The 23,677-nt window shown below is 39.7% G+C and overlaps 1 protein-coding gene across 2 annotated transcripts in view; it reads left to right on the plus strand.

The window, feature by feature from the left end:
- Positions 1-5,692: 5,692 nt before the first annotated feature.
- Positions 5,693-23,677, plus strand: part of bach2b (BTB and CNC homology 1, basic leucine zipper transcription factor 2b) — a 136,014-nt gene continuing 118,029 nt past the window's right edge. For both annotated transcript variants that reach the window (XM_049590432.1, XM_049590434.1), the window contains exon 1: positions 5,693-6,008. The gene's annotated coding sequence lies outside the window, so the exon portion shown is untranslated. The remainder of the gene's footprint in view (positions 6,009-23,677) is intronic.

Genomic DNA, 23,677 nt, shown 5'->3' on the forward strand with positions numbered 1-23,677 from the left:
ACAGGGTCCAGATCTCTCCATAGTCATTAGTTCAAGGTCCAGGTGCAATGTTTACTGACTGATTCCGGACTTCGTCGTTGCAGCGCTGGTGTCATCTGTTTAGCTCGCCTCTGGCTTGCCTATATCAGATACACCGATGTGACTGATGCAGCTCGGCTACAAGGGCATGGGTAATGAGCATCATTACTGACTGCCAGAGTGAAGGCCAAAACACACTGGCGGCGTCATATGATGGCGGCATCACTGACCTGAGTCAAGTGCCGCCCCCAACACACACAAAAAGCGTTGCGCTGCGAGGCGTCAAGCGGATTTGTATTGCACACTCCAGTCCGCTAGGTGGCGGAACTGGTTGCCAACCGCCAATTAGAACAAAAGACGAGGAAGAAGATGGGGCGCAAGAAGAAAACACACAACGCAGGACGACCACGACAACTACACAACGACGTTACGTTGGTTATTGTAGTTGTCTTTATGTTATTAATAACTTGAAAAACTAAATTACGGGAGCTGGGAAGTACAAAATAGTGCTTTTTCAAGGGCGGCGACACTGGAAAAATAGGACAACGTCGATACGCGTCGAGCCGCCGCCAGTGTAGGTTTGTAAATAGAAAATAATGGGGTCAGCTGTTCTGACGCTCTCGTACAGTGCCGGTGTGTTTTGGCCTTGACTCACTGAGCAAATTCAAATTGTGCTCACGAGACCTCTGGATTTCCAGGGTAGCAGAAAATGGCACCTCAAAATAAAAGCTCTGTGTCGGAAAGTCACTGTGCTTTAAAATAAAGGGTGTTTTTTACAAACTCGACACATTTGTGAGTCACTTGCGGGCCATTGAGAATGGACCTACAACCCACTTTTGGACCACAACTCATCAGTCAGGAGCCACTGGTGTAGAGTATGGAGTTTAAGGTTCATCATCACTGGTGTTTATTTAATAAATAATTCCTGTGCATTAAAGATAGCAATTAAATTACAATGACATTTTCAGACTCATTTCTGATATCGTACATTATTTTGAAGTTTGCTCATCATCATAAAATGGCACCATCATCTCCCTTTGCACACAGCATGCACACTTCTCTGTCCTTTTTCTGAATGTCTCTCACTTTGATGCCTTCTCCATGCCAATAACAAACGCCTGTTGGTGGAGTTGTTTTTGATGTCAGCAGCAGCACCATCTCAAATCGCCAGTTTAATGCATGCAGCAGCACAGGGAGCTGCTCTTTGAATGCCACTCATGAAATATCCAGTGAAAAGTGATGGCTGCTATGAAGAAGGGGCTGTCTGCTGTACTGTGATAATTCATAATTACATGCAAACTCCCCAGGGGTAGTTTTTACATTAGAAATTAAAACATCTCCAGTTAGTGTTTGCTTGTCCAAATAGGATGTGAGCTCCTTCCAGAACAAAAACCCTGCCTCCCTCACATGGCTGATGTTTAAGCCGAACAGCGCTCTCCAGTTTACCTTCCTCCCACCGCCTTGCACCGCTTATTTAGCATCATGCATTTGCATTTCTGTTTGTTTGTCCTGGTCTGTTTTCACTTTTGAAAACTTAGAACAAGCTCCTATGTAACTGGTTTTCTCACCAAATACAAATGTCCTACAGCCTCCAACCAATTCACCAGAAAAAATGTTGGTACTATACGGTGCTGCAAACCACAGAAAAAATTACATTTGTACATTATTACATAGAGGATATGTTGAAAGTTTACATTTCAACAACGCTGAGGTTAATGTGTGGTTTGGTTTATGCACAGTCACCACTTGGTTATGGTTTCGTAAAGTTTGTGTTTTGTCTTGAAATACCCGGTTTGTGGGGCACAGTCTCCGTGGGAAAAGCAGCAATGTCTCGGTAAAACACACAACCGCTTTTTGTGACTCAAAAACAGCAACGGGTCACTAGAAAACACCCACATTTGGTGGCTATAAAGTCTCTGGAAGCACAGCAATGACTCACTAAAAAACAACTGATTTTGTTGTCTAGGGGCTTGACAGCCATCTCACCTAGGTGACATGCATCCATCACCCCTTCACCTCTTGATGATGATCGATGATCTTATACCTCATCACTTTAGTAACTTTATATGAAAGGTATCAAATGTGCAAATGTAACATATTCCTGGTTTGCAAAAACGTACAATGCTAACATTTTCTTCTGGTGACTGGGCTGGCAGCCTCAAGCCCCTCGGGGCTCCAAATGTCCAAGGTGTACTGTATGTCTGTTAGGTTCGGTAAATTCAATAATTGCAAATTTGTACCACTAAAGTATAACATCAGCTGAGGAGATCAAGAATCCCTGTGTCAAATCTTTATTTTAAGACCTGTATTATTTTTGGTGTAATTGTACTCAAATGGTGCATGTTCCTGAACAAAATTTGATTTAATCTTTTTAACAATTTATATTGACAATAGTACATCCTGCGGCATGGTGGTGTGGTGGTTAGCGCTGTCGCCTCACAGCAAGAGGGTTCCCGGTTCAATCCCGGGTGTGGGAGCCCGTGTGCGGAGTTTGAATGTTGTCAGCGTGGGTTCTCTACCGGTACTCCAGCTTCCTCCCACAGTCCAAAGTCATGCAGGTGGGAGATAGGTTAGGATAAGCGATTAAAAAATGGAAGGATACTACGTCCTCTATAACAAATTCTTATGCCCATCTTTATGTGGATGATACAGTTCTGTATTGCTTTGCTAGTACTGCACACTCAGTCAGTGACATCCTACAACAAGCCTTTGATAAATTTCAAGATGCACTTTTTAATTTGAAATAAGTTCTGAATGCAGACACACTTGTCAACAAGCTATAACAAAAACATTGGATATATGTACACACACAGAGCTTTTTCCGATGCTCAGTGGAAAGCAGAGAACTGAATCCATCATCTTGTCAGTCTTGGATTGCAGTGATGTCATCTACAGACATTCCACTGCCGTCACTCTTAAACCCCGAGATTCAGTATATCACTCCGCCCTAAGATTTATTACCTCTAACCATTACTCTACTCATCATCGCATCTTGTATGAAAAGGTTTGGTGGCCATCTCTTACAGTAAGGCGTATTATAGACATTGGTTTCTATTGGTTTATATAAAGCCTTAAATGGAAACATGCCTTCATATAGCCTATCACTTCTTTAATGTGCTGGTCCCATAGTTTAGTTTAGTTTAGTTTAGTTATTTGCATGTATATGTGTTGAAAACAATCAGAAAAAATAAATTAAAAGTTAAAACATTGTGCAGGAGAGGTTAGAAGCAGAAAATGAGTTATGAAGACACCTCCTCTATTAAATAACAACAACCATACATAAAAAGAAAAAGATAAAAGCAAAGATTGTATAATTGAACAAGAGATCCAGGCTAAGCAGTAATACAACATTGTCAGATATGTACAATTTACAAAAAAATATGTTTACAAGCTGAAAGGCATTACAGATGAATCAGTGAAGTTTGAAGAGTCTTTCTTTTAAGATGTTTTTTGAATAACGATAATGTAGATGATGATTGTAGAGATGGAAGCAGGTTGTTCCAAAGAGATGGTCCTCTGTATTTCAATGAATATTAATTAAGGGAAGTTGATTAAGGAGAAGTCCAAAACTGCTTGTGGTTGTTGTGCTGCATGCAAGTACTACATTCTTGAATGTAACTGTTTCAAATTGTTGTTGTTGTTTGTATGTTTCTCATTAATCAGTTTCTGTTTTATTTAGTCTAAATTGTATTCTCAACATCATTGGAAATGAGGGCATGCCCTCAATGACATTTTTGAATGATGTGTCAGTGAGTTATAAAGCGTATTTTGTCTGACTCGTGCCTTTAGTTTGAGTTTTTTGATTCAGCACCTGAAAACAAATGTGAGGGCAGTTGAGTTCAAAGTGATTATTGTGTTTGACAGGTTCGATTTTGAGTTTAGTCAAATCATCCTGCACAAAACTATGCATTTAAAACATTCATAGAAAACAAACATGATGTCCCAATTCAATTCAGCGTGTTTCAAGCATTTTCCTTTTGAACTGGGATAGTTTGATGCCAGTGGTCTGCCTTTCTTCAATAAAAATGTTGCTTTGTTTACTGACTGAGCGCCCTACAATCAGATTCAAACAACAATATATACATTTTCTGTGACTTGCCACATACAGCAAGTTGAATTTATGAGTACCTTTAAATGCAAATATAGTGTAAGCACTGAAGGGTTGACTTGGGGGTTACATTTGATGACAATGTCTGGAGTACATTTGTAAGAGAGATGCCAGATCAAAACTGATTCAATATAAAATTTTCAAGAGTATATATATCACTCCAACAAAGCTACAGGTGATGGGCCTGATACCATCCAACTTGTGCTGGAGATGCAACACTAGCTTAGGCGATATAGTGCACATGTTTTTTAGTTGCCCCTCATTGGTTACTTTCTGGCAAAAGGTCATGGAGAAGATCAGCAGCAGTCTGGGGACACAGGTAACTCTGAACCCCAGTCTGTGCCTCTTGAACATTACAAAAGACATGAAAGATGTGAGCCCTAAGTATTTAAAATGGGTCAAAGTTGCCACACTGGGAAGAGAGGGATCCTCCAAACTATCAAGAACGGCTTAACACCCTCGCGTGATCAGCCTTCTATGGCCGCCTCATTTATAAGATAAACAATAAACTGGGACGTCTTCTTGGAAATCTGTGAACCATTTCTGATACATTCCAGGGAATCCAACTCAGAGTAGTGTCTTGACATATCTTGGAGCCAAACATACAGTCACAGCACAGTGGTTCAGACTGGAGGTATATGATGTAGTCAAGGGGGGTGGGGGTAAATACAGATTTTGTCTCCTGAATAGTTCTGTTGCAACCTTTATGTAGCTTATATCTATTTTGTATAATATTTAATTTGTAGCCTATCAGTTTTTGATTCTATTTTGTCTATTTAATTTTTTTACATATACAAAAATATATACTTATTTATTGTATTTTAATTTACACTGATATATGTGCATTAAAGGGCCCTACTACACACACATTAGGTACATTGTATAGATCCTGTGCAGGTGAAGTAAAGCTGGGGCGGATCACACGGATGCAGGGAACCTGTCATGTAAATGTAATGTTATGTTTCTGAATAATGTGTTCTTTAATATCATTTTACAATCTTGTCATCTGTTATTATATGTACAAGTAACTCTGTGTCATGAACTAGGTTGCTGTAGACTTTTTTTTCTTTTTTCTTAAGTAGGCTAAACAATAAAAAGTATAATTGAAAAAACAAAAAAACATGTAAGGACATATGAAATAGAAATGAAACGCCACAGCAATTTTTGGAGTTTTCAGGTGGTTTGACTAAAACAATAGGTAAACACTGGACTAAGTGGTCTTGACGTTTGCGTCTGCAGCTTGTGAAAAATGTCTTGTGTCATCTTTCACCGTCACATTCCCGCTGTGTGCACCGCGAGGAGGAGGAGGAGGAGGAGGAGGGAAGGAGGAGGGGGGCGCGAGGCCGCCGAACCAGCGAGCACGAGGGGAGGGATTTGAGCGAGCAGCCAGTAGTGCGATTCTCCAAGCTCCTCTGCGCACGATCCGCTGAGTACGCGCGCGCTTCCCGCTGCAACCAACGCAAAGCGGCGCGGCGCTAACGATGTTGTGAATGAGGGGATAGAGTGACGTCAGCGGCCGAATGTCAACAATGTAGCGACTGAGAGTAGGCGTTCCAGTCGAGTGTAACAAACAGCGGAGACGGAGCGGCACGCCGCGCTGGATCACCACGCACGCATACACACTCAGGCGCGCGCGCAGTCGTACGCACACACAAACACACACACACGCACGCACGGAGCGGCAACAACAGACCGTAGAGTCACACACAGACGTTGTTTTTCTGTTAAGTGAGAAATAAGCGAGTTGCAGCGGCGGGAGAAGAAGTCACCTATCTGCAGCCGGGAGGCTTTGAGGAAACGACAAAGCGAGTCATCATGTGAGAGAACTTAATGTGGGAAACGGACAAAAGGGCTGGAATACGAGGAGAATAGAAAGTAAAAGGTGAGCTGCCGTGCACGTTTTCTCCCTCTCTCATCTCGCTGTGTTTGTCAAATCTCAGCCTATTGTTAATTTGCTCTCATAACCCGAGTTGCAAACTTGCATAAGTGTCGCAGCGGTGGGCTTGAGCCGGGAGAGTCCTAACTGTGATCTATGGAAAACAAAGTCACTTATTGAAAAAAGAAAAAAAAAAGAAAAAGAAAAACCGCATGCATGACTCTTGAAAGCTCGGCGGTGGTGCGAATATTGAAGGGTGTAATGTGTTGGGGTGTGAACGCGGGTTCGGGAGTGAAACACAAACTCTGTACCACATCCTGTTATGCTTTGAGTCAATACGCTGTGTGCGCTCCCCCCTTTTCTCTGTTTTTTTTTGTGTGTGTGTGTGTGTGTGTGTGTGTGTGTGTGTGTGTGCAAAAGTAGATGCGTTGGTGATCCCAGAGGAGGGTCAGGCATGCCGCTGTTTCTACCAGGAAAAAAATACTCCATAAAAGAAGTCGCTGTCACTTGCAGCGTCATTAAACGCCTCCCTCATTCATTGCATGTGCATTCATCAAATTAATTTGCAGCTATTTTTAATTATTTTATCATCATCTTTATAGTATGATTACTATGCTGTGCACTTAAACATTTCCCCCACTCTCCTAACTGAAATAATACATTATGGCACCTGCTCATTAATCCACATTAAAAAAAAAAAAAAACATCCAAATATTTGCTGTGTAAGGACGAGCCATATTCGCTCCGACAGCCAATGGAATCATCTCAATCGCTCGACGGTGTCGTTTAAGAACCCATATTTTCATTATCATTAACCCCTTATGTTCAGAAGCATCGGGAGCGAGCCCCACTCTCATCAGCACGCCCCAAATTAAAGAAAACATTTGGAGATTTTTCTAAAACCAAGTGGTGACTGTATCAAAACAGCTGCGCCTTTACGCGCGGTCCTGCATTGTCATGTGGATCGGGTGCTGCAGCAGTGGCTTAGTCAGTCCCTGTCAGTCTTATTATGTAGGAGTCAGCGGTGGAGTGGTGATATATGCTGTGATGCAAGTCGGTGATAAGTTGATGTGATAAATAAAAGAGGATTTTTTTGTGGGAAAACCCCGTTTTGGTTAAAAAAATCCCTTAGAAAAAAACAGTTTGATGCTTCATGCGTATATGAGCCATTGGCGTGTTCAAGATGTCCATTTGATATTTAACGTGACTGGTGACAGCATTTACAATGAGAATAAATCATCTCAGCTTTCTTTTCACATTTGCTTTCTTGAGTTTCTCGTGGAATTAAAAGACGCATGTGTCCACAGTGTCCAGGCAGTGAGTGCTGCGTCCGTGGCAAAAATAACAAGGCAGCTTTGAATGTGTTTAATTCGGCATACTATTGTTTGATGGCCACGTGTTTGCGACGAGGTGCCTGGAATCATAAGGGAGTGTAGTGATGCTGCCATTAACGCGGTGATACAGCATTTTGAGGGAGCGGTGACATCCACGGCATCACAACCTCTTTGTCTGTTTGTGCTGATGCAACACGATGATGGCACTGGGGGGGGGCGCGCAGCATCACCGTCCATAACCATTCCTCACATCATGTGTCGCCTTTTTCTGCAATTATTCTTATGGAATTCTCACATTGTAGTTATTAGATGTGCTGCAGGTGATTTTGAGCGCGTGCTGAGAGGCTGTGCGTGTGTCGTAGTAAAATCTAACCGTTGACATTTTAAAGGGGGCTGTAATGAAAACTGGCATCGCTCTGCTTTCACAACACGTGCATATAGCGGCAGCACTCATGCGCAGTTTTACGCAGGGAGCCTTTTGTTCTGTACAGTAGGCCCGCTGCCTTTCTATTCCCATGCATGGCAATCCCCTGCTTATTGTAAGAGAGGAGGGGAGGAGGGGTGTCCAAAACTGTAAACCCCACAGTGACTCAGTCAGGCTTAAATGCCACTTCATCATATCTGCCAGCGCTTTATGTCTCCTGCTTATATTATCATCGGATGTATCCTGTGATATTTACAGTATACCTGCATCACCGTTCAGTGTTTTTCTTTGTCCATCAAGAAAGAAGGATTACGTGGCACATGACATTTTGACCTTGGTACCAAATTTTCCTCAGCAGATCGTGAGGATAAAACAAATAATTTATTTCAAATATTTTAACATCAGTCAGTTTAATAGGTTAGGGATCGAGACATATTTCTCAGCAGGCATCAGTCAAATTTATGTTGAGATGTGTTCATGGACTAGAACATTTCTGCAGTGTTTTTAGTCTGCTCTCATTATGTGGAATAAGACTTTTCAATTGTTGTAGCTTTGTGTGTGTGTTTGATTGTTTTTTGTTTTGCTGGGAACCTCTGATTTTGTCTGAATCTGTAAAGAAATTGCATGCCGTGGGGTTTCTGTAGGCTCCTCAGCTCATACTCGCATCCAGGAAATACCTGTCCATTGACATCCAGTCATTTTTAATCCCACATTTAGTTTGCTTTTGGCTAAATAACAATACTTCTGATTAGGTGTACACAAAATAATCCAACCAATACTATCATCACATTAGGTATAGGTGATTATTGAAATCAATTTTAAAATTTGAATAAGAATATTTATCCGCCATTGACATACATTATATTATACTACATCCATTCAAAATGACCTTAAAAAACAATCAGATTGCCAAAATAATGCTATAAAAGGATAGCATGATATGAGTATGTTATCGCAATATACATTTACTGAATGCCAGTAAACATACTATTGAATTATTGCCCAGTTATTGCATCACCTTTTTTTTAATCCCCCCTCTCTTCTGCCCTTACTGTAAATGCTGCAACGTAAAAGTCACATTATTGATCTTTGTTGGGGTCAAGGCCTTTGTTAGGGCATGAGAAATACTGATGGCATCATACACCCCCACTGTCCACCCCACATAGCATTATGACCAGACAATAAAAAGAAAGAAAGAAAGAAAGAATTCTTGAGAGCAAATATAAGATATTATATTAAAAGCCTGTATTTAGTCATGGCCTGTTGAAGGCAGAGCAGTTGTGACATCACAGGCTCCTCGTAAACAGTAGACAATACACTGGAAACAAACATTGCTGCATCATATAATGGAATAACCAACAACTACCTCTGCTGGAGGGATAAAAAAGGGAACAAAGCATTTTCTAATTTGTTGTATCTTCATACTTGATTTATTCAGATGTCCATTAAATATCATATTTTTTGCATGACGTATACGTGTTTAGCTAATGTTAATGTCTTTATTATGTTATATTTGTCATAAGGATAGACCGATACATCGGCCGGCCGATATATCGGGCCGATATTTGAGTTTTTTACCTGTATCGGCATCGGCCAATACGCGTGTGGGTTTGCGGATTTATTTTTCCCTGGCATGATTTACAGACAGGCATCCATGGGCAGCTCTGTGTTGCCGGAAGACCCTGCAGCGCACATGCAGCAAATCCTACTGTGTACAGTAGTTGTTGTTTTATTTATGCTTCAGCTTAAATATTTGTTTATTTTATAAAGACATTACTGGAAGATTTAAGAGCACTGAACTCTTTTTTTTTATTTGAATGTATAATAATAATAATAATATTCTACCTGTTCTACCTCAACTTTCCATCTTGTTTTAGTATTTTTTACTGTTCAATAAATGTTTCTTAATTTGAACTTGAGACCTGTAATATTTGTTATCATTGTGTCATTTTTTTGATGTAAACTGAGGGCGCAAAAGCAGTATCGGCCCCAAATATAGGCTCAAGAAAATCGGCAGTCCATAATCGGTCATTGGCTAAGGGTGATAGAAAAAAATCGGTATCGGCATCGGCCCTAAAAAATCCATATCGGTCTATCCCTAATTTGTCAGGTAGCCCTCATGTATTGGTATTTGGTCCCCCTAGTGTTGGCTCCTTGGTTACGGCCTTGGCTAAACCCTCCAAAACCCCTCAATGTCCAAAATAGGAACTACAAGCTTATTCTGTGTGTTCACAGACAACACATCTCTAAAAAGTTTTTTTTTTCTAAGCATCCACAATTAATAACAATGAAAATGATGCACAAAACACTTGAACATTTTTAAGCTTCCTCCTCCTCTGTTTTGTTTGGCCCCAACGTTCTGTCACAACTGCAAGTGCATCAAAATAAATAAACCATGTCCTTTAAAAACAGATATGTCATTATCTTGTTATTATATAACAAGGACAACGTCTCTCAAGTTGAGCTTGGCTTGGGAACATCTCTCAGCCTGAGCGAGGCTGTTTTGGGGATCTCGACATAATGAGTCCCTCAGGGTTCCAAGCCACAGCTGAAATCCCACACGGCAACAGGATCCCTCCGTGTGACCCTGCCGCCCCCCCACCCCCACCCCACCCCCCTCCTCTATGCTTTCCATCCTGGTCTAGCTCCTCCAGCTTTCCGCCGAGCCTGTAGTAATCATGCTTTATGTTGCTGAAGTTCCTATCAAGCTAATTAAAATGGTGATGACAAAAGAAGCTGCTTGTGTTCAAAAGTAACCAAGCACTTATGGGTTAATGATTCATGAAATTGCAGTTGGAGTAGGATGTGATGGAGTGATCTCTTTATGAGATCACAGATGGATTTCTCCAGATCCCTGCAACCCCCTAAGGTGGTAAAGCAGCATCCTTTTTGCTTCCTATGAATTGTATACAGAGTGCGGTTTTAAAGAAAGGCAGCTCCTTCCTAAAGAAAGGAACAAAAAGCTGCAAATCCCCGTCTCTCACATAGATTTTATTTCTCTCCACATCATTAAAGGATCGTTTGCATCACTGAGGATATTTGAGTAACCCCCACCAGCTCAGCTCAACATCCCAAGTCAGTGCCTTGGCCAGAAAAAAAAAACAAAAAAAAAAAACATGTTCCCATAGCTCTCCCACGTCAGCACAAAGGCATGTTTGACTGGGCTGCTGCCAGTGTGAGGCGTCGATGGAACAGCACTGCTGGGAGAAATCTAAGATCCTGCACTTTACACCAAGGGCTATTGTTTCCCCTCTCTCTCTTTTGTGATCCCTTCTTCTCTCCGTCATATCATGGCTGCTCATTCCTCCTCTCCCACCGTTCACGGCAGCGACGTGCACTGGCACTATTGCTCACCATGTGAAATCAGCTTGCATTATCCCGGCAGACCCAGCTGCCATCAGTCTGCGGTTGCAGAGTCAGTGCCTGTCTGTGTGTTTGCTGAGGCACTTGCCAAGAAGCTATCAGAATCTAAAACACCACAGGCAGATTCCTGATTGTTCTGTTTTGGTTTGAGTGTTTTTTTTCTCCTTGTGTTGCCTGTTAGAAATTATCAAGACACGTAAATCATCCTGATGGTTGCGTCAAAGCTATTTGATGATCTCACAGACTTCTCCCGCTGCCTCGAGCTGAAAGCTTCGCCTTATAAACTCTTGAGTTAATCCTCTTTAGTAACCCATCCTGTGGTCATCCATAAGTTTACAACTGTGCAAAACATATTGAGCTAATGAAATGATGCACATCTGGTCCTAATAGCTTTGGAAAATAAAACAGTGGAAGAGTGGAAGAGGGAGGGCAGGAGGTTTAGTAGTTATTGAAGCAGTTTAGAAGAATGAGCTGTGTGTAAAGTGACGTTCAGTGAATGGAGAGAAAACATTTAGTGCAGTGTAATGACCTGTTTGTATTGGATTAGCGCAGCACTACTACTACTACTGGCAAGGCAGTGGAGAGCATTGCAGAAGTCTGTTTAAACTCGCAGCCACTGAGCGTCTGAGACTATAATCAGTTCTGAGTTTAATATCAGAAATTAAAGTCCTGAGGTTTAAGTACTGGAATTCTTTTCTGCCTCTAATGATACTGACTTCATTCTAACAAAAAATCAAAATATCACGGTATTCTTGATCAAACACCTTGATATCGGTAATGTAACAATATTGTAGGGTTAACTACTGGTGCTTTCACAAAACAGTTACACAATGAGATTTTCTGATAAATAATGATCAGTAATGTGGATATAATGACTAAGTGGTTAAAAGCAAATAATAGAACAGCTAGAACAGCCGGGTCAGTTCAGGAAATTACAGCATTGAACTGTAATTCAGCTTTTAAAACCAGGAAAAGACAACACTTATGATATTAAGTTATCCAAAATTTTAGACCATATCTAATCTCATATCATAATATTGATATAATTTCTATATATTGCCCAGCCACACTGGGCATTGTTTAAATCTACAAATCTTTCTGAGATTTCTGATGGGATTTTGAAAATTCTAACAATTTTACTTAAATCTCAGAAAAAAAAAACATTAATTAATTTCATATTTCAGTGCAATATTCTTCACGTGGCCTCTATCTTCCACTGAATCATGTAAAAGAAATTAGCACTTGGAAAAAAAAAACATGATTTCAGTTTCTGAATTTTAATGTCAGATTTAATCTCAGAATTGACTTAAATCGAAGGTGTCCTCGAATGCCACCTTAATTCTCGGCATTGAGTTAAATTCACAATTGAACTCTGAAATTTAAAAAAAGTCTTGGAATTCTCACATTTATCATTTCACAATTCAAAAAATCAATTCTAAAATTGAAACTGAAGTTTTACTCACATAGCTTTAATCTTCCTCCAGATTCATAAGAAAAATAAAACATGTTTAGGATTTGTTATATACGTGTCAAAATTACAATGAAAGCTGATCTCAGACAGCTTTTAATTAAACTTAAATGCGTAATTCAATAAATGTAAATTCAATTCATTCATTCATTTTTGTTTTCATTTTACCATATTATTTCACTTAAATCTTCTAATTATAAAAAACAAACTGAGAAGTCTTGTTATTTGGTCATGTATTTATTTAAAGAAACTCAGTTTTGTTCACATGGCCCCGATTTTCTCCCAAATTCAGAAAACAAATTCTAAGAAAAAGATCAACATTTTGATTCATTGGCAGAACTTTTAAGATATATACATATATTTTTTTTATTTGAGCTTAGATTTAATTTTTAGAATTCTGAAAACTGAAAACTGAAATCCAAGATTTCTTTTTTCTTTTTTCTTACAAATCTCAATTCCTAGAATTCTTGCTATGGTTATAACATTCTCAAACTAAAAGTGACAATTCTCAGTTTCTTCTCATAATTATTGAATTTCAGAATGAAATCAGAAAATTTTTAAAATCCTGTGAAAATTTTTATTTATTTTTTTGCTATGTCTGAAATAGGGCTAGCATGATCCCGATGTTATCGCAGTATCTATATAAAATTTGAAAAAATGAATAACAATAATGCTGTCAGGCAAATTCATGTTTATCTTTGTTTGCTGTGTGTTTTGTCTCTTTCTTTAGCCAATGAATTACACTCATATTAAGGGTGCAGGGAGGCTAAGAAAGTGTCCCTAACCATGACTGTTCAAAAGAGTACATAAAGAGCAATCGCACTTTATGGATAGCAAAAAGGCAACCGGATGGCATTGAGGGAGGGAGACAAAGCAAGAACATAAAGAAACGCAAATTATTCAAAAGACGCTGCATTATTTACACAATATCATCATATGTGTATTATTAACATGATATCAATATTTCATTTTTAAATAGCACGGCTATCATCTATACCATTATATTGGCACACTCCAAGTCTTACATCACTCCTTTGTTCAGTCACTCACTCCTCCTTATATAACAGACACTCAGTAGTTTAGTTCTGGACACTTATCATTTTACACAATCATTGACAGCAGCAGAGACACTCAACATTACTTTTCATGTCTGTAAAATGCCGGGCATTGGATTGTGATGTTGTTGTAGTTTTGTGAGCCTCGGACACTGGATGTCAGTCTCAATTCTCATATTTCTCATTTTGTACTCAGTGTGCTTTTATACTTTTGCTTTCAGAATTAATTTAAGAGCTCAAATACTTGTTATTCCTGTGGCCCCAATTACCTGTCACTTTTTCTGTTGTCAGTTGGACAGTTTGGTTGTGAAATTGCCACTGGGACACCTATCTTGATAAAAATAGCTATGAAACTTGAGCATGTGTTACGGTTGTTTCGCTCCTGAACACACACACACACACACACACACACACACACACACACACACACACACAGACGCACACAGCCTTGTATGAAACACACGCCTCCATATTTAAACGAGTGCTTTGATGATGAAGCTTTTGCATGTTGCTTTAAATTCTACTGACTTGTGTGTGGTCTTTCTTTTATATTCCAAGTGTCACACAATGACTGACATGTGTGCTACAGTTCTCCCCCCTGAGCCCACTGGGAAAATGGCGGCCAGAGAGTCACATCAAGTGCTTTGGTTGTCTCTAGATATTCACCTTGGTAACAGTAACAGAGCCATTACCATGGCATGGAGCTGGGCCAGCTGCTCCATATATTCATGTTGGATTTTCTTAGGGTTGCTGAGGTTATTCATAGTAAACACTGTTGTCTGTGTGGTCCCCAGTGCCCCCCCCCCCCCGCCACCATAGAAATGATATGCATACCATATCAAATTAGAGCAGTTTGCTGTGAAAATGATGCAGTGTAAACAGTGTGTCTCTCTTGGGTCCAGCCTCCTCTGGTGTTTGGGAAGCGCACAGTAGTAGTTCCAATTTAAAGTCCTTCTCTTGTCTGTCAGCAGTTTTCTCTGTGCAGCTGCTGACTCACACATAAAGTGGAAGCCCTCACTGACCACAGAACAGCCACTGCTACACCACCGCTTCACTCTGTCCACCTTACACTCACACATACAGTGTCAGTCTGAGCCTTTTCATTTGTTACAGTGCTCTTTGTAATGCATCATTATTAAAAAAAATCAAAATTGTTGTTGTGCGGAGTATATTTCTGGTTGAAGGTCCATTTAATAGCTGTTCTGGAGCTTTCGATTGTATCACACAGTCTTTATTTGCAGATGGAGATCATTTGATATGATTGAAAGCTCCAGAACATACAGATGACGTTGAGATTGTTTTATCAAACACGGTTTCCAGGGTCGAGAAAGAAATTTAACATTACATGACTATAGAGAGAAGTCCCCCCCTTTTTGGTGTTCCCCATTGGACCTCATTTCGGAAAAAAATATGTAAGCTAGTTATTAGCCAGTGGATCGAGACAAATAGTTTTTCGATGTTGTTTGAATTGTGCCATGAATTACACATACGGTGTTCCTCATTTTATGAGATAATTTTGAAAGTCAAGAGAGTCGCAGTTTGTAGTAGGCTTGTTGCAGTGCTATTAAGTTATGTGCAAAATTGCTCAGTGAAGTACATCTCTTGTCTCGCATGATATACTTCACCAGCACCAGCTAGCTAGCTAGGTAACTTAAATATGTTCCATTCACAAATGTAACATAATCATACTTGATGTGTTTTATCCTGTGACTTCTGGTCTTTTTATCATCTGAGGGGCAAAAGAATGAGGAAGAGCCATTGCTCAAGAGTACATCCCACTATGAAAAACACGTAGGCATTGTAGTTTCAGCAGAGGAGAAAGCTATGATGTCACGTAGATGTTCTAATTATGTATTTACAGTCTTATACTTCAGCGGTTTTACAACAAATGGTGACTTTCTTGACATGCAGAATTATCTTCTAAATTGACAATCATGGTATGTGAAATTCATGGCAAAATTTTAATGAGAACAAAAAATTATTTGTCACTCGCAGTTCACTACGATACCTATTTTTCTCTGAAATAAGGTCCCTTCGTGGTCCACTGGAAGGGGAAGGACTTCACCTCTCTGTTACCTATAGATGTATTCAAAAATAGGATTTCCTTTGTGATAATACTAAATTGTTTCAGTAACTGTTTTTATCGGAGATATAATAAGATAAATCACAATATGGTCTTCATATGAATTACTTAAATAAATATTAGAGAGTGTGTACCTTCACCAAGGTTGCATAATTGTCATATTACATATATTATTCATAGAGAGTAAGAAAAGTATTAATAAAGACAAACAAAATCAAAATCTTAATTAGGAGAAATATTAGAATTAAATAAATTTACCAACCTAGTAAAATAACTTGACTTGAAAACTAATTAATCTGTACATATAGTAAGAGTGAAGTAAAGTAAAAATAAATATACTAATCCTAGAGGGGAAATTCAGGTGTTGTAGCAGCACAAGAACAGGAATAAGCACAGATATATAGATTAAAAGAAAAAATAAGTAATCAAAAGTCTATGAAATAACAAATTAAAAAGAAATAAATATAGACATGATACAAATTTCACCAGAACTAAGACGCTGCAGTAGTATGAACAGGCTTGCTCAAAGAGTTTGAAGTTCACACACGTGAGTGTAAAGTAAAATTGTTGCAAGACAGCTGCTACTTACCACTCTGTGGTAAGGTTATAGATTACATTTTTTACAGTACCTCAGAGTTACTTTTACTAAAAAGTTTTTTTCAAACTGTTACAACAAGTATTAATTTGTGCCTCTTCTGTTTTTAGCCAGATAACGCCATGTGTAACACGTTTGTAAACACATCAGTATCTGATGGAATGCAGGCAATAGTTGTTGTCACCAACATTTGTGTTTCTAAATATATAAAGAAATCGGTATAAATGATGTTAGAATGAAAAGTGTTAGTTCGTGGCACGGTTCTCCCTCGTCCTGCACAGGCAGAAGAATGCTGCTGTGTGCTTCCTCCTCTGAAGTTTGAGGTCATATCCTTCTGTGACACCCTTTTGTTCTGTTTACTGACATTGAAGTGCACATTGCAACAATGAAAAGCCTGCCAGTTGCTGTAATCCTCACTGTTTCCTACATCAGAAAGTGTGTGAATACTACAGTCACCACTGGGTGTTTTGGGTGAGTGTTTATGGTTTGTGTTTACACTCAGACAGCAGCAGGAAGGATTGGGTGTCACAGGTACTGTGATAAATACCTGTACCAAAGTTCATTTAAGGCCACTTGTGAGCTCAGCTCAATGGAATTCTGTCATCTGAATACACACTGGAGTAATACTCTGTCAAATCAGTCTTTTCCTCTAAGAACAAACTCAGAGTCCAGGTATTGTTTTCTAGAGCCCGACCAGTAAGAGTCAACACTTCCTGCCGTCATTTAAATATAAAAAAAAATATCGGTAATGGTGTACATGCTGGCTTTTTTAATGGCAGCATTTTTGTATATTTAAGTGGGGAAGTTTTGCTTTAACTTATCATTATGAAGTAAATGTTGATTGCACATTGTAATGGCCATAGAATAATGACACAATCAGCATTAAGATTGGTTCCCTATAAGCCTCACTTTCACTAAGGGTACGATCTCCCGGGAAAAGGCAACGAAGGCAACGGTTGGTGCGAAGAGGAAGTGCATCAACCACTGCACAACTAAAATATGAAGAGGATAGCACCAGTTACCAAAGAGTATTAATGTAAATCCTCAGTAGGGGAAATGGTAGACGATGGAACAACCAAAGTAACTGGAAACTGAGGATGTTGCCACGCTCTGAGGAAAATGGAAAATGATTCTGCTGTGTTTGTTTCCACTTTAAAATCTGTAAACTCTTAAATAACACTAGCTAGGTAGCTAACGTAATGCTACATTAACAGCAGGTTGACTATACAGCTAACAACAAGCTTGCAAACGTGTATGGTGATAAAAGCACAAGACTTACCTGCAGCATTCAGGGTCTGGCCGATCTGCTCCCACTCCTGACTCTTCTGTCTTTGTTGTGAGAGTTTCAGGGTAGTCAGTAGCTAAAGGAGTCGCAGTTATAAGACCAGTGCCTTTCTGAAAAGCAAAATGCCGGATTATTAAAAAAAGAGAAAGACGCTGGGCTCGGCACTCTCTCCTCATTGAGAACAATCGGAAAAAGATGCTGGCATCAACGCTGGGTCACAAAACATGGAGTTCTACCCCAGGATTTCCCCAAAGAGACCGCTGTAACCATGTCAACTCTGAGTGGACTTTAAATCATTTTAAGATATGTCCTCACATCTTTGTTTTCCTAAACCTCCATAACTTTATATTGAGTTCGTAACTCTATGTACGTGACGTTATAATTGGGGTGCAAATTCATAGGATATCACATGAACGGTTGTGTGAGGGTATGTTGCAAGATTACAAATTAATTAATGCCAGGCTCTAATTTGACTGTTATCGATAATCAGTTCCTTTACTTTCAGTCCTTCCCAAAAAAGTGTTGCTTTTTAAATATAATTATGAGTTAAAATCCGTTTTAATTTGAATGGTTTTTACCATCATCATGTCATCTCCAATAATAAAATTATTGTTCAACTGTGAATTATATTTTTTATCACAAATTGTTTACATTATGTAGTGTTACATAAAAAAGAAGAATAGCAGACAGTGTTTTTGAATCTTTAATACTATCAAGCTATATTGGCTTAAAAGACCTGTACCAGCCGGGCACATATTTTTTGCACATCTTACCTTCAGCGTCATTCTCAAATTCCTCACTTCCCTGCCAAAAGTCATTCTCTGTGTTTTCCGATGAGCCTTACTGAGTTACAAATGCAGCTAGTTCCCATCTCACTAGAGGGCTGTACATTTCCTGCCAAGGTCGTTTTGTTTTCCCCCACCTCTCTCGCCGTCCTCCGGGTCGATGGGAAAAAGTAGTGGCGCTCAGTCAAGCATAGTGGAAGGTATTTCAAACAATCAGCGGATTCCTGGTATGGGGAGTGAGATCATTGTTTTAGTGAAGGAGAGGAGGGAGCTCGGATGACCCTCGTGGCAGAACGTTGCTGTCTGTCCACCACCAGAGCCACTCAGCGATCGCTGTGAACTTGGAGGTGACACAGGCTGTGGCAGAGGTCAGAATTCCTCCCTAGATGGATTTATTTGTACTGCTTTGCACATCAGAGACACCCTGCAAAAACAAAACACTCCCATTGTGTCTGTGAGGCATGTTAACATGGAGCTCTGACATCTGTGGCTGATGAACACTGTATAAATAGAAAATAATAGGCATGCTTCTCTGAGGTCGGAGTAAACAAATGTCAGGGAATAACTACTGATCACTCAGTACTCACAACAATACCATCTATTGTTTGTTTTGTGAACTTCGCAAGAGACATGAGAAATGCTCCTTCATGTACATCATTATTGCTGCACGATGGTGAACTTGACAATAACATAAGATCATGAACTTGACTGCGCAACATCCATCTGTAAAGTGACAGTTCACGTACAACAAAACACATTTCTTCACTTAACCCTCATGGAATCTCTGCATGCAGATACTTTTGATTTTATCTGTACTGGTTTTGAGATACCTGTCTCTGATTTCTGCCTAAACCCCAATACAATGCAGGTACAGCTGAGTGATTAACAGCTGTCAAATCACAAGAGACATAGTTTTAATGAACTGTCAACTGTTGCCAGCAAACTTTCTCAGCTGTCACTAATTAGTGTGAATTCTGTAAGTTGGACAAACTACAGAATAAAATTCTTTCCGCTTATCAATATCACACACGTGGCCCAAAGTGCCTCTGTTTCTTCGAGAGAAAAAACAGCACTCTGTATCATTTTGATGTTAGAAATGACAGAATGGACTCTATGGATTTGCTCTTCAAAAAGACCAATTAAGTGTTGCAGGCTTTTGTCATTCTCTGCTTGTACTTACACATGCAAAAAGTAATGCACTGTTATGTGCATATCACCCGCATAATTGTGAGAGAGGAGGCTGTGATCACATGACCTATGTGCTACAGGCTGTCATCCGTCATATGACACATACAAAGGATGAAGCTAGGCGATGCAGTATAGAAGGCCAAACAAACACAGGACTTTTGCTGTGATCCAGACAAATCGGAATTCAAAAACTTCCACTCTCCTCCTAGATATGCAGAATAGCATTCATTAGTGAATGATATATTTAGATAGGTTTCTAAGTAAAAGTGCTATGTTATGTGCAGTAATGTATAATTGCATCTTTTACAGCATGCATTGTTTTCCCTCCTCTGTTTCACTTATATATGCAAGGAGACTGCACTGCTGAAACTGCTGAACTGAATGTTCACCAGGCTGTTCTAATGCACCGTTCATACGTATTCTTATGAAAAAAAACAATGCACCACAATTGGTATGTAACCCACGTAATAGTGAGCCTGTAATTTCTGTATATCCCATGTGTGATCATGTGATTGATGCACTGACACAAGGGGGGAAGAAAGTAGGATAAAAACCAAGTCTGTTTAAGGAGGCAGGTTAGTGTGGTGGATTGGTCAAACAACACAGGACTTTAAGCTGTTCAGATTGGTGTAACCTCTGAGGTATTTTAAAGTTTGTCATTACCATGTTTCTTCTCCTAAACCTAACGTACGTAACTTTACTTGACTATACCTAAAGACCCACTACCATGTTTCTTGGCCTAAACTTAACCAAAGTAACTTTACCTCAATTATGTAACGTCATTTGTTGGGTGCTAATTCATTGGATATCATTTACACATGACAAGGCTTGATAAAGAAACTTCAGTTTGTCACAGTCAGCCATGTTCTTGTTTATGTTTGGCGTTGTACACTTAGAACGCTTGGAAGTTGGAAATTTCAACTGGCAAATTCCAGCCACCAACTTTTACCAGAAGGCAGCATTAGATCCAGGAGACCGGGGTTCTTGTCCCATGTGTAAACAAAAAGCCAACGTCATTGAGTTATTTATGTACATACTTAAAGTCCTGTTGTCATGTCATATTAAGTATCACATAACAAAGCTCAACCGTGATTCTTTTCCTAAATTTAACCTAACAAGTAGGGGCGCTAATTCATAAGATATTATATGAACCGTGTGCATAACTTTTCATAAGATATCATACGAATTGCAGTAAGAAGATACGTTGAGTGATGAAACTTCCTCTTAACTATCTCCCACATTGCTTCACATCACATCACTTCTGATAGGTACCACCAGCAGCTTGCAAATACTCTAGTAGTTGAAATTTTCTAGTTGAACTTTGAAGTCCGTCATATAATTGTTTTCAGCTTATCATCGTAATAGCTTTGAATTAAGACCTTCAAGATTTTAACAACCATCAGCAAATTTTTTTCATTATTACAATTATAATAATACTTGTAAACATTTCTGTAGAAAGTCATTCCAGCCAACACTATCTGCATGGCTTGATACCATGATCATTTTTCGTCTTGCTTTTGGCGGGGGGGAACCCTCCCTCTTAACGACTTCATGACTTTTGAGGCAGTTTACAGTAAACCCAATCATATCTTCAGTGACGTTGTTGACGCAGTGGAGTGTAAAACAACAAAGCATGCTCAGTGTGCGGTTTGGTAAAGAAGTGCAGCTGTAAAGGAGTTTGTGTGAGGGAGGAGACGAGGGGTTGGAGGGGGGACATCCTGTGAGACCAGCACAGGTGGTTGGGAGGGGGTTGGTGTGGTGGGTGGGAGGGGAGGAGGAAGGGTTGTGGGCGTGGAAGAGCAGTAATGTGCCCACTTCCTGCACGAGCCCCCGTGCTATACTGTAAAACAGTAAGCTTACAACGAGATCAGCAGGATTTGCTGGCGGTGGCTTCCTGCCATTTCACAGCAGGCATCCATAGGTGGAGATCCTGTCTGCGTACTCTAGTGTCCCACTGTGCCTTGTACTTTTCCTTATGATGCTTTTATTTTTCTAATTGTGGCGCAGGAAAAAGAGCAATAAAAAGAATATTAATTCTACAGTGAAAAACTGTGAAATGAGAGCATTAAAACAGAGAGCATGACGTTTACTTCAATGGGTTTTCCATTTGTTGCACACAGATGTGGAATGGAAAACATGAAAGTTGATGTGTTGGGTTAAATCCATGTATACAGCCCTTCCTGTGGGGGAGTAATGTGTGCGTGGATACTTGTCAGCCAGGTTTATGCTGATTTCATCCTGTAATTTCAAGTGAATGAGCCTATAAAGACATAACGATCACGGGTCTTCTCGGGGCATGTTTGCAGCGGTGCAGTCATACACTGCTGTTGGTTGTCAGTGGGAACGATGCCATTCAAACTTGGGTGGCACCAATTAAATCCTTCCATGTCAGCCTCATTTTGGTTTGTTAGGTGCATCCACAGACTGATTATTGGTTTGTGGATATTTCAGTTGTTGCCAAAAAGCCTGGTAACACTGAATGATTCTTAGGTTCTGTTCAGTGATGATGCTTTGGAATATTCATTCATTCGGTATCAGTGGTAAACAGATTACATGCCCACCCATCAGCCAGAACAATACATCCTTATTTTCCTGCATAAAAACATCACAATAGTTCAAGGGATAGTTTGGATCTTTTGCAGTGGGGCTGTCCTCAGTTAATGTCTTACATACAGTATGGGGTTTCTCCAGTTCAGAGAAGCTGGCAGGAGTACTGCTTAGGAAAGTAAGCAATGTACTGTTGTGGGTTTAAGCAAGTATTTTAGCGACTTACAAAAAGTCCCACCTTAAAAAATGAAAAACATTTACATTCACTGTTTTACCTTGAAGCAGACAGCCTGATCTGATTTCCTATCTATGCTCTCATCAAAGCCACCAGATTCCATTTACAAAAACAGTAATTTTAGTTTGCTGAATACAGGAGCTGCTGGTCAGCCACCGCCTAGATCAGTTACTTTGCTTGTGTTATTGTGTGGCTTTGGTGAATCAAAACTAACTCCTTTTAAATGCCAAAGACACACAATAACACAAACTAACTAACTGATGGAGGCAGCGGTAGACCAGCAGCTTCTATATTCAGTAATGTTAAATTACTGTTTTTCTCAATGGAATCTGGCTTTGACAAGAGCTTCATTTTTCCTTTTGAAATTGCTGTCTAATAGCAAGGTAAAGTGGTGAAAATATTTTAGATATAGCGTACACTTCCGTGTTGGTCCTGCCTGCTTCTCTGAACTGGGACCGTGCTGACCAGCGTCCTCTGGCTATGGATGAGTTATTTAGTCATTTTTTAGTTAACCCATATTTAACCAGGTAAGTACCATTGAGATCAACGATCTCTTTTACAAGGGAGACCTGGCCAAGACAGCAGCATGCAAAAAAGTTACAGCCAGACAACCACACAATAAAAAGCACAAGACATACAGTAACATGTAGAGATATTAGAACAACTACGCACAATGACAAGAACCAACCGATTCAGTCATCCTTGTACTTACTGTATGAGAGCTTTAAAGTCAGGCGGAGACCAATTCTAAAGAACCTCACACAACATCACCGCAAAATTTCTGAACTATCCCTTTAAAGCTGAAATCTTTGGTATCTTTAATAATGTGAACATTTAGTTGAAATTGTACTCTGAAGTAGCATGGAATGACTAATGGACTGGATACAGTTCAAAACAGACTGGCACACAGTTCTGTTTTTACTATAGTGTGTGTCTGCATGACATTTTCACACATTTGTCAAGTACATATCATACATGCTTTCGCCCACGTGAAAATTCATGTCATGCGGACCCCTGCAGATATGTGCATTCAGAAAGTATAATTAGGATTTTAGGCTGGAATTATGGATCTCCAGAGATAGCCTACACATACAAATACTCAAGTTGGCTGGTTAATCCAACTCCTTTGGGAGGTGTGTTCTGAACAGGAAAAAACCCCACAAATGCTGCCATTTCTGTGCATGTTTTCCTACATGAAGTCTGCCGAAGCATGCTCCAGCCTTCAGTGTGAAACTCATTTCATACTACATTAATTTATATCCTATTTTGGCATACTATACGATGACTTTTTATCTGCTTTTTTATAGCATGCA

The sequence above is a fragment of the Epinephelus fuscoguttatus genome, linkage group LG11, assembly GCF_011397635.1.
Source record: "Epinephelus fuscoguttatus linkage group LG11, E.fuscoguttatus.final_Chr_v1".
In the NCBI taxonomy this organism is placed as follows: Eukaryota; Metazoa; Chordata; class Actinopteri; order Perciformes; family Serranidae; genus Epinephelus; species Epinephelus fuscoguttatus.